Genomic DNA, 12,453 nt, shown 5'->3' with positions numbered 1-12,453 from the left:
ACAGGGTAACGCTGTGACCGTGGGGCTCATTGATTGGTCTAGAGCGTTAGGCCATTGAGTGCCAGGATTCTACCCTGTCTCTCTTCTTCAGTGCTGGTGTTATAGACACTCACCGTTGGCCTTAGATGTGGTATGTGTACGTATCTGTGCATGTGTATGTATGTGTATATGTATGTATGTGCAAATATGTTCGTTCAGGTTCCCAAGGAGGGTGTCAGACCCCACAGAGGGGGAGTTATCAGTCACCTGACAGGGTTCCTGGGATTTGAACTCGGGTCTTCTGGAAGAGCAACAAGTGCTCTTAAACACCGAGCCGTCTCTACATCACCTTGTGCTGAGGTTTTCAAAGGTTCTGGAGATCTGAACACATCTGGGCTATTTGGTATCTCTGGTCCTGGTTGTAGGAGCCTGATATGGCCTGGTCCAACAGATAGTGAAGATCACCAGGCTATTAATCACCTCCAATCCCCAGCCTTCTGGATGGAAGAACAGGTCTCACATCTTTTCCGTTGAGAAGACATTACTGCATGCTTAACGTTCCTGGTTTCCCAGGAGATCTGTGGGCACAAGGATCTTCCTGCTCCCCACAGACTGGGACACTGTGATTGGAGCTGAGATGTGACCCAGGAGACAGACCCACATTTGCAAAGTGTAGATGCCACACATTGAAATAATGAGAACTGTCACAGAATGTGTTCTGTATGCATCATCAGTGTGGACAAGGAACGGATAAAATTTCTGAGTTCAAAGCCTACGAAACGAATATGTACATGGAACTGGGGAGATGGCTCAGCAGGTAAAATGCTTGCTGAATTAGCATGAAGACCTGAGTTCAGATCCCCAGAACCATTGAAAACCTCGGCACAGGGTGCTGTAGAGACAGCTCGGTGTTTAAGAGCACTTGTTGCTCTTCCAGAAGACCGGAGTTCAAATCCCAGGAACCCTGTCAGGTGTCCCAAGACTGACTGATAACTCCCCCACTGGGGGGTCAGACACCCTCCACGGGAACCTGAACGAACACATTTGCACATACATACATGGACACATACACACACGCACAGTTACACACACATACCACATCTCAGGCTAACGGTGAGTGTCTGTAACACCAGCACTTGAGAAGAGAGAAAAATTTGTGAGATGTAGCATCTGAGAGCAGGGAGAAGGAAGCAGTATGGCGAGGCTGCACACCATCCATGCACATGTGTACGTGGGATGAAATGGCACCACAGATGTCATTCATTTCTAACACTAATGTTACTGACCATAAAATTAATGATGGGCAAGGATCATGGCTCAGTGGGTTAGGTTTTCCCATGCAAACCTGAGAACCTGAGTTCAGATCACCAGCGCCCACGGAAAATCCAGGCACAGCAATACTCTTAAACCCTAGAGCCGGCATGTCTGGCGTGGAGGACAGATTGCTGGATCCATCCGCAAAGCTCTCTGGCCACTCCGCCTGACAAAATCAGTGAGTTTCATGTTCACTGAGAGACTGTGTCTTAAAAGATAAGGTAAATCTGCAGCCAACTAAGCTGCACGGGAGGTCCCCTTTCTCAGCGGGGCGCGCTGTGCAACGGTTGCCAGCAGCTTCTCACTGGGGGCTGGTGTGCAATGCTTGCCAACAGCACACTCGTTCGGAGTGACCTCACCCTGTTGCCTGTATGGGCTCCCCGAAGGGACCTTGGAGACAATCTTCTGAAGGCTCTTCGAGCTCTGACCTCAATGTCGCCTCCAATCTAGGCCCCAGACAGGTATTCGCTGTGCCCTAGGGAAGCCTCAGGTCACCACGGCCAGGGGTCTCACTGTCCAGGCCATCACGTCCACCTGAATCATGCCTCAGAATAAGGAACATCGGATGGAGGCCCTAAGTAAAGCCAAGTTCAAGCTCTCCGTGCTGCCAGAGGCAAGTGGTGTTATTAAGCCCCTTCCTCCCACTTTCTTGCCCTGGTCCTCCTCACTGAGTTCTTCTTTGTCTGTCTCTCTCAAAGAGGTGAGGCTTCACTAAACTGAATGTAGATTGATCTGAAGGACACAGTCGCTGAGAAGTGACTCGTTCCTGATGGCCGAGGGGTCAGCTGCATCACCAATCCTGGTCCCACGGGCATTGGCGGGCCCCGCACTCCTCGGGGCTTCTACTGTGGTGCTACCCTCTACCCTACTAAATCATGTTCAGTAATAAATATCACATCCTGTCTGGGAAAAGAGGGGTTACAGATGATACGCAGTGTCAGCCTTTGCCCTACACAGTCACACACACGGCAGGGGTGAGGGTGAAACACAAGAGGAGGAAGGGAATACTAGGGAGGGAGAGGTGGGATGGAGGGAGGGAAGAGGGAGAGAAGAGGGAGGGAGGAGGGATGGAGAGAGGGAAGAGGGATGGAGGGATGGAGGGATGTATGTGGTAGTAAAGTCAATGGGCTAGTAAGATGGCTGAACAGGCACGTTCCACCAGGCCTGATGAGTTGGGTCCAATCTCCAGGTCCGACAACTTCAGGACTCACTCCCAAGGTCTATCCTCTGTCCTATCTGTGTACGTGTACGTGTGCGTGCACACACACACACGTAACATTTTTGTAAAAAAGAAAAAAATCCATCAGGTTGGCCTTCAAAGGAAGACTAGAATTCACCATGAAAATTTGGGACAAAGAGTGGTAGGCAGAGCCACAGGACGGGAAGGACAGGAGAATGTGATCCTCCTTCCTCTCTCCCCTCCCAGAAGGCTTTTGTTCTCCATCATAGATTCATTTCTGTAATCTACACAAAGAATAGGCTTAGCTCACAAACTCCGGGTAAAAGGTCAAGCAATTTCAAGTGTGCTGAACAGGGCTGGAGAGATGGCTCCATGGTTGAGAGCTCCAGCTGTGGTTCCAGAAGACTGGGATTCAGCTAGCCACCGCCGACTTTGGGTAGCTCACAACCCCCTGTAACTCAAGCCCTAGGGGAACTGAGCCTAAAGTCTGACCTTCCTGGTACTGACACACACTGGGAATATGCTCGCAAAGACTCAACAAGGAAGATAAATGTCAAATGTACTGAACACAGATTCTCGGGATTCCTTCAAAAGATACAGCACAGGACAAGAGTAAGAGAATGACACAAGAATCAGACAAACACACACGCACGCACACGCAGAACTACGTGAGTAAAATTAAACTCTAAAGAGAACACTAGAAAATGCTCGTGGAAACACCCACCGAAAATACTGAAACTGTAAGTGCCTATGCACACACTCACAGATAAAATATTTTTGACCAAAGGGAAGGGCAGGGATCTTCCAGCCAGTGTTGAATAATGCCAGAAATGAGTCTGGATGTCTTTGGGAAAAGCCAGAGCCCCACTGCAAGCTCTAAGCCAACACGTGAAGATCTGGCTCTGCCTCGGGAACCGTGTTAACAGTCTAGCGCATCTGAGCACGAAACTACAGAGTTGTGCTCTACTGAACGTCTGAGTGAGCAGGTGGGGCTGGTTTTCCATTTGCAATGCAGTTGGCTCTGTGACCTCATGAATGGATGAAAGCAAGCACGGAAAGGCGGATCCCACCGTTATTTATTTCTTCCTGAAATAAGCAAGGTAACATTCACTTTGGGCAGGTGACAGAGAACCAAAGCAGCCTGTCGTAGAATCAAAAGACATTGGCTTCCTGAATGTAACTGGCCCTGCTGGGGAGAATGTCAGGGTCAGGAGGGTCCACACTTAAATGTTGCTACTCACAGAACTGTTGGGGTTCACTTCATGGTCAACAGAGTCTCAGTCTTATTTCTAACCGACAAAGTAAAGAGAAAGGAGCTGCACTGACTACTACTAACACCCTCTGGGCACGGCTATTGCTCCCTGTGCCTCCTCCAGGTGAGCTTCAGAAGGTTTCTTCACAGCTGTAAGGACCAGGGACTGAAGGTACGTTTCAACTACCGACACATCCTGCTCTTGCTGTGGGAAAACGGAGAGTTAGGGGATCATTGTTCCATCTCTGCCCTTAGGAAGCCATTCCGAGGCACACAGCATCACAGACCCACGACTTACACTTTCCATGATAACTCTGTCCTGCGCCTTGGAGATTTGTTTCTTCACTTCACTTTCTTCGCCACCAATGAGAGTTTTGCCATGTTCATGCAAGTCCTTGGCTTTCTGAAACAAACAAACGAACAAATCTCCACTCGAGTCTGGCTTGACACCTCACCTCATGTAATTTTAAAAGAACCGACTTTGCATAGCCAAAGGATGCTTGTTAGGAATTCAGAGTAAGAACAGTGGCTACTTCAGCACATCTAAAGAGTTACTCCACTTCAGGAAACCTTCCAGTCCCCCATTTTAGGTATCATTGTGGGACAAGAAGAGCAAAGGGACTTATCAGGAAAATGGGTGGAGATATGTTAAAGGCCTCACGTGGGGCAGACCTGGGAGGCCAGGCATGGGCCCACATTGGAGACTCCCCAAGGATTCCCACACTGGACACCCCCAAGGCTGCCCAGAGGAAGGAGCCATTTGCCATGCCCATAGAATGTGATTTTCACCGAAGAACACACAGTGTGCAACCCCACGACCCTTCGGTCTAAGGAAAGCTCAAGCCAGGACTCAAATCCCTCTGTTCTCTCAAAGGACACTGCAGGGGTGGACACAGAGGAGAAAGAAGTGTGTCGCCCTCTTTCCAGAAAAGGGCAAAACGCCGGTCCAGTCCCTGCCCTATTCCCGGGGTCCAGAGCAGCTTAGGAACAGATGACCTGCACACTAGCTGAACACAGGTATGGAAGGGGAGCTTGCTGGGCTGGCGGCTGAAGAGGACACAGATGGCGACTGCAAGCAGTAGAAACATTAGGGAAGACAGCGCACATGGTGCTTTCTGGGCACAAAACAGAAGCAAAGCATGGGTAGGGAATGGGAGTCACTTCAGGAGAAGCTGGTACTCTGGGAGGGAAGACGGGGAGACAGAAGCAAGCAGCCAGTGAAGCTTTCAAGAAGGTGTGGGTGGTGTGTGTGTGTGTGTGTGTGTGTGTGTGTGTATGTTAGAGGGTGTTGTGCGGAGGACACAGGAAACAGAGAGAACAAAGCAAGAAGGCCACCGGGAAATCTGGGAGAGGGAAAGGCCGTGTTTCAGGACAACAGTCTCTCAGAGGCAGAACTGAGGACTAGGAAAGGAGGGAAGCCTGGGTGGAGAAGCAGAGGGAGAGCGAGAAGAGCGAGCACAGGGCAGAAGGGACCACCTGGGAAGCCAGAGAAACCCAGTCACAAGGCTCCCTCTGAGCTACTGCTGCTGCTCACACTGAGCACCCACAGTTAGAAGGGAGCCTTTCTGGGTGGCTCTTCCAACAGGCTCCCAGGCAGTACTCAGCTGCATTAGAGCTGCATGTTCCCTTTCTTAAGCTCTTCCTAAAGGCCTAGATGTATGTAGGTGGCTTTCAAGGTCTTGAATACTAACTTATATTTCTGCGTGCATGGGGGTGCAGGAGAGTGTGCATGCACATGTGTCTGAGTATGGCGACCAGAGGTCATAACAAATTCAAAGTGATTTCCTTCACGTGTACCTGTCTGCAAGCATACGTGTGCACTCGGGAACACCTGCGCCTTCCAGAACCCCTCACCACATCAAGTTTTGAGGCAGGGTCTCTCACGAAACACGAGGCTTTACAGTTTGACTGTTCTGGTGGTCCCACAAGCCCCAGGGATCCTTTTGTCTCTACCCTCTCCACTCTGGGCTTATAGGCACATTCCTGGAGTACACGGGGGTGCTAGGAATATTCACTAGGGTACCAACAGGGGTACTCACACTTGCTCAGAGAAGACAGACCTAGCTTCTCGCCAGCATCCTGAAAACATTCAATTTACTATGACACATGGAGCACTTTAGATAGGGCATCTGAGTCGGGTCTGAGGAGAGATCTTTCACAGAGCATTTTAATGAGAGCATCAAAAAGAATTCCCACTGAAGGGCTGCTTCAATCCCTGGATATACAGAGGTCACTTAGGACCTGGAGCTTCAGCAAGGGTAGAACTGCCAGCTCGCAGTTCAAAGAGGATTAACCCTCTACCAGTTTTTTTCATTTCCCACATCTCTTGGGGAGATGCTGAAACGCATGACCACCAACACTGGAGAACAATGCTAATGTCGGAAGACTATAAATGTATGAAAGAAAATAAAAGCTACCCTTGCCCATTGTGTATTTCACTGATCTGTCCAATCCAAACAGTCAGAGAAAACCAGAAGGATCCCCAGACGTGCCAATCTCCATCGCAATGTCACCGGAGGTCCATAACTCATCACTGCGATGCACTGTGATCCTCTCTAAGCAGAGCTCTCGTCACCAGCTCCTGTGCTAGAAAGCTGCCCCCGACACTGTCATCGGCTTCCCAGGTCAAACAAACCTTAGCATCGCTCCTAGGTGTGGGGAAAATTTTCCCAAGAGAGTGTGATCATGCTCTGCAAAACTAATTACTTCTCCCACAAGCTGAGAAAGGGCCAATCTGTCTTCTCCTTTTATAGACACGTGGCATGGCATAGGGGTGTGTTCTGTTGACAAGTGCAATCTACCAGACCTTCAAAAATGTGTCACGTAAATCTTTAGCGTTTCCAATCGTAGTTTCGTGATCCCCTATAGCTTTCTGTAAAATCTTCATCTGCTTCCAAGTTATAAGCTGAAACGTAGGAGAATAATGACAAAATGTCAGTACAACTGAACATCCAACCCTGCTGCCAGTCACAGAAATCGCTTCCCGTGATGTTTTGTGTGCTGACATTTCAAGAACGCGTTTGAAGACATGCCCTTCAGTGCCAAAAGCAACATAACAAGACCTGACCTGTCACAGAGGGAGATAGTCCGTCTAGCTGGTGCAAAAATACTATAAAATCGTTATTCAGTTTGAAATTAACATAAGCCCCACCTCATCTGTGGATTCCCTCCTCACTCGCCAAAATTAAGCACAAAACGTTCCTTTGTTTATTCACAAAGTATTTTGAAGACACCGAGGGCACGGACTAGCTTCCAAGGAATCCCTTCTCCCAACCCTCCCCCGCCCCAAAAGTTCTTCATCAATCGGTCATTCCCCGGAGTGTGACATCATCCCATCAACTGTATTATCGACCTAATAAGAAGGGCAGGGAAGACGAATAGCAAACATACTGCAGCTCCTGTGGTCAAACATTCCACAGCAACATGTCAAAAACTGCAAGCACTCGATACACAAAGTCTAGAAAGGCGGGGATTCTTCACGGCTCTGCTTTCACCCTCCTAGGAAACTGAGGCAGGGAGGTGACTCATTTTCTGAGTTTTCATGAGGAGCAAGCAGCAGGACTATGGCTGCATGGCAATCAGTGGGGTCCGGAGAACATGCTCCTCACCGCCAGACTGGAATCTGTCTCCATCTCCCTCAGATTCCAGGCTCTGCTTCCCTACTTTTGGAAGTCAGCATCTTTGGGAGTACCGCCCTGTCCTCCATCAGGATGAAAGACTCCTCAAAGACAGCACTAGTCTGTGTCCATGAACACTTAGCTACCTCTGAACGCTAAGCCTCCACCTGCTCTGCCACAGCCACAGGCACTGCTCTCACTCTGCCTCCCTCGTCACTGTGTCAGAAGTCTACCTGGGACCGCACCCTCACCCTGTCCTGCACCTTTGGCATCTGCACTGCACGGATGGTATAGCTTTCCCTCTGAGCACCCAAGCCCATACCTTCTCCTGCGCTCTCCAAGCAGTGCCTACTCCGCCTCCCTCCTATGCTGGCTCCTAAGCCATGACCACACCACCCCTCCACAGAAAAAGAAGCAAGCTGGAGAGGACGGCCAGTCTCTCGGGGACACAAGCACCACCCTCCCTGTCTCCCGATGCTCATGTCCCGTCCTGTCCTGTCGGGTCCCTTTCCGTGGCGATATGCAGCATCAAAGCATCAAAGCCCCGCCACTTCGGAAACAGACAAGGTGGCTCTATTCCAAGCTAAGAGCGACACTCACAGCGAGGTGATCTTCTTGCTTCCTTGAACTCTCCACATCGTCCAGCCACCCCTGATGCAGCGACTCAAACATCTGGGAGTGCATGGCGTGAAGCTCTTGCCTGTGAAACACAGTCACAATTACTGAGCACTGTCACGCTGTGTGAGGCTACGGCAAGGACGCATGCACACACTTCACATTTTGAGACAAGAGCCAGGCGCAAAAGAGAAAGGGGGCATGAATTAAATTGTCTCCTGAGAGGCGGAAATATCACTCTCGTCCCAGAAGAACTTGTCTTAATTTGCTACCGGTGTCATCACTTTGTGCGTCTTCCCTCTCGCACGCCGAGGATGCTCGGAGGCATACGTTTCCCAAGATTGCATTTCCGGCTTAAAATTAGATTCATCTTCCCTTCCCCTTATGGAGTAACCTAGATATCCTGAAAGCCCAAGTCCGTGTACTGAAGGCAACATACCCTTCATCTTCTCGGAGTCACATACACAAAGAGTGCACAGAACCATTTCCCCACACGGGGACGACGATTTACCAAAGAGAGCGCCGATGGCACATCCTAAAAGGTACAGTTTTGAGGACCACAGAGGCCTGGCCTTCCTCACAGGACATTATCTGTATTGTCATCTGACCGGTGAGGAACTGTTCTCTTACCAGTCCTGCTGCAGCTAACACACCTGAGCGGCATAAACGAGGGGGGCGGTCCTCCAGCTATGGACAGGACTAGCTCACAGAGAAAATGCAGTGCTACCTAGGTCCCATTAGCGACTCCACTCAGCACAGTGTCACAATGGCAGGCGGGAGTGACTTTGGAAGGAAGAGCGAAAGCGGTACAGGTTTCCTTTACAGAGGGTCGGTCACAACTTTACCTTGACTTCTGCTGCGCTTTGAAAATACTGTGGAGGTTTGCATTCAGGATTCTGAAAGAGGCATGTATATCCTTTTCAAACTGCTTCCTCTTTGCCAGGAAGGACCGGGTAATGTCCCCTAGTCGACAAAGGAAATGGTATCACTTTAAATCAAGTATCCACAGGAAGAGGCGCTCTTTCATCCCTGACATACCACCTACACGGTAACAGGAAGGAGTATGTACAGATCTGGTGTTCATTTTGTTCTTTGTTCTATTTTTCTTTTCTTAAATTTTAGACCGCCTCTTGCGCAGCCCAGGCCGGTCTCAAACCTGAGAGGTAAGCGAGCACGACCTCCAGTTCTGGTTTCTCCCGCCTCTACCTCCTCTGTGCTAGCAATACAGAAACGGGGGCATCGTGCTTTGACGAGTGACCACCACTGAACTGACAAACCGTTTTCTGGAAACCTCAAAAACCAAGCAGTTCATTTGTACCACAAAGAAGGAATGCTGTCGGACATCCTTGCTTGCATGAACTGACTCTATACACCGGCAAAGAATTGACGATGTCTCTCTTGTAATGCTGTTTTAGGGTCACCTACACAAGTAATAAAAAAAAGCTGTCTCAGCTTGAGGGGCGTGTGGTACTCTGACTTGGTTACCGTGGACGACAGACCACAAGCTAGTGTGGCATGCGTGATGCTGATGTTCGTTCGCACGCCATGACACTCTTCTTGCCGGGCCACGGCCTGGCTGCCTTCACCCTTCCCTGACAGGCTCACGGGTGTGTACGGCCTAAATGCTGCTCTCCAAGCCCTTCTTGGGCAGGGGTTCCTGGAGGAGGGCAACTTTGGAAAGCCAGAAAAGTGACTTAATTCAGAAGGTGAAAAACAGCTGCCGAAATGCCACATACCATTCGTGCAGTAAGATAAAAAGCAGAGATCAACCTGCTTGCCCATCATCTCCAGTGCAATGCAGGAAGCAGGACACTCTCCCCCCCCCCCCCCCGCCTCAGTGACAGCTGCAACATCCCCCTGTTCAGAGCAGCTAGTGAAAAGTTAAGCTAAAGGTAGCCCCTAGACGACAATGGCAATTTACTCTTCCAAAAATTAATAATAATGATGATAAAAATCCATCCCCTGAGCGACAGAACTGTTAACAGACTCCTGTTGTCCTGTTGACAGGCGACCACGTTCTCACCACGCTTGAGTTGTAGGGTCGGAAAGAAAGCTCCTGGACTAGCAAGACCTGCTCAAACACACCTTTGAAATCCCGTATCCTCTTCTGAACAGGCTCCCTGTGGAAAATGCACACAAGAATCCTTAACTGAGGACAAACATCCTAACTTCGCTCTGAAGGAAAGGCAGGCGAGGCACGCGATTTCGGAGAGACCAGCGCTCATGTGAGGCAAAGTCGGATTTGCCTCTCCCGGGTCATTGGTCTTACTCCTTTACTCAGGTTTTCACAGGGAACCAAAGAGCTCACTGCAGATACATATGGGCACACGGTTAAGGGTTACTTACTGGAGCGTGGGTGACTCAAAGTCAGCCATATCCCCAGGAAACCAACCTCAGGCTGGGTGCTGGATGACTCAGGAAAACTGCATCCCTGGCCTTCCCAGCCCAACTGCACTGGGCTCCACAAAGAGTCTCCTCTCCGCAAGCAGCGGCTTTGTGTTATGTTGTGACAGCCTAGGGGTTGGTATACTACATGCTGACCGGAGCCCATTCACTGTACAGCACTGACGGGTTTCATAGAGGTGTGCCCAGCCGTCTTTCGTGAACTACAGCCGTATTCACTCTCCTCCATCCTCAATCCCCTCCCGCTACTTACTCCTCCTCTATTACCCAGCAGTGTCTCTTCAACCTTCATGCCACGTGACCACACTCCACCTCCAGAGTCGGCCTCCACTCCTCAAACCTTCCCCTCTATTGGCCATTGCCTGCCTCTCCCCAGTCTCCCTTCTGAGTTCGGGTGATATCATTTTATGGACCTATTTATAATCTGGGATCCTCAAATGAGAGAAAACAGCTGACTGTCGTCTCTGGTGCTGGCTTATTTCACGAAACACCAAACTCTCCGTTTGTAGCCGTCTCCCAGAAAAGGGCAGAAGTTTCTGCAGAAAACAACACTGAAACTACTTCCTGGGTCAGGCCAAAGTTGCTTTAAGACATCACCTGGCCTCCTGCACGTTTGATCCTGAGGAACAGCTGCCCATCTCACTGGTATCAGCCGCCGGATTGTTTGCTGCACCGAGAAGAAAGGAAAAACCTTTGTGAATGAAGTGTGCTGTTCTCATGGTCCCACGTGGGAAACAGCTTCAGTCTGGGGTCCACAGAGTCCATCGCCGAGGGCAGTTTTAAAGTACTCTTCCAGGAACTCATGACCCACCCCAGTCCCACCCAGGTGAAATTCAACTAGGCCTGAGTCTGGGGACAGCAGGTACTTGTGTTTGTACAAGCCTTGCAAGGAAAACCACCGTGGCCCACGGGTTCTTCAGAGGCCTGTTGGCCAAGGCCAACTCCCTTGCACCCCAGCCACGGGGAAGAACATCGGGTGGGGACAGAAACCCAGAGCGTGCTTGAGAATCACTTCTCAGCACGCGAATCCCCACACCCACACCTGGAACTCCGGGGAAAGACCCGGTGAGTACTAGGCCACCCCGGTGCTCCACCCGTCGAGGAGTAGCAGAATGTCCCCTCTCGGTTAGGATCCCCCCACCCATATGCCCCATATCAGTTGTTACCGGGGGTGACTCGACCTGGGTTCTGCAAGTCATCTGGTGGGAGATTCTGATCAACCCTAGGGCGCTTGGCACTTCTCTCTGTATGTTTCTGCTCCTTGCTTGACATGGCTGGGGCTCTGCGGGGCTGGGGACGACTCCTGAAATGTTGGTGCACACAGACAGTAAAGACACCGAGAAGAATGTCGTGGTCGCAATGGAAACAGGGACCCGGACTGCACAGGCTGTGGCCATGAGTCCTGGCACTCTCTGTGCTGCAGCCAAGAGGAGGTAGGAGGATGACACCGATATCCCGCAACATCCAATCACATTCTGTCCCAATTTTCTGTCTGAATGCAGAGCTCTCCACAGCCCTGTAGCCCTCAGTCTCGGCCCTTTCTGCTGACTTCTTGGCCCCAGGATAGGACTGCTTGGGCTGGCCCCAAACCAAGTGGCCATTAACCCAGACACCAGCCCACTGACGGCCAATGGGGTCACTGGAGCCAAGTCCCTGCACTTCACGCTTGAGTCCTGCTGAACACTCAGCTGAAATCCCTACCCACTCTGAGTCTGCATGTCTCAGAAGCAACACATGGACTCCAACATCCTTGAAGGACCCAATGGAGGCAAATGCAGAGGTTCGCCAATATACCCTCGCACAGGGAGTGACACACAGCCTGTAAGCGGGCATGAGGCCCCTGTGCTCACAGACAAGCACTATGGGAACTAGGAACGGTAAGCACCCAGGCTAGTCTCGTCAACAGAAGGGATGCCTACGTCTGTTTTCCAACCAGAAGACCTGGAGAGGATGCTGTTAACAGCCTGGTGATCTGTGCTGCCTGCAGAGCCAGGCCACACCCGGATCTCCCAGATTATTATGTTTGACTCTCCCTCCCTAGACCTTCACCTTTAGTTTGGTTTCTCGGTCAACAGAGCCCATCCTTAGGGGAG

At 50.6% G+C, this 12,453-nt stretch overlaps 1 pseudogene; it reads left to right on the top strand.

Moving 5' to 3' along the window:
- Positions 1–1,520: 1,520 nt before the first annotated feature.
- LOC121440499 lies at positions 1,521–1,696 on the top strand (annotated as a pseudogene).
- The last annotated feature ends 10,757 nt before the right edge of the window (positions 1,697–12,453 follow it).

Source organism: Microtus oregoni, unplaced genomic scaffold (assembly GCF_018167655.1).
Source record: "Microtus oregoni isolate MIOR12 unplaced genomic scaffold, Mior012 000067F_ref0000223, whole genome shotgun sequence".
In the NCBI taxonomy this organism is placed as follows: Eukaryota; Metazoa; Chordata; class Mammalia; order Rodentia; family Cricetidae; genus Microtus; species Microtus oregoni.
Note: the sequence above shows the minus strand (reverse complement) of the source record. Positions and strands in the feature narration are given on the sequence as shown.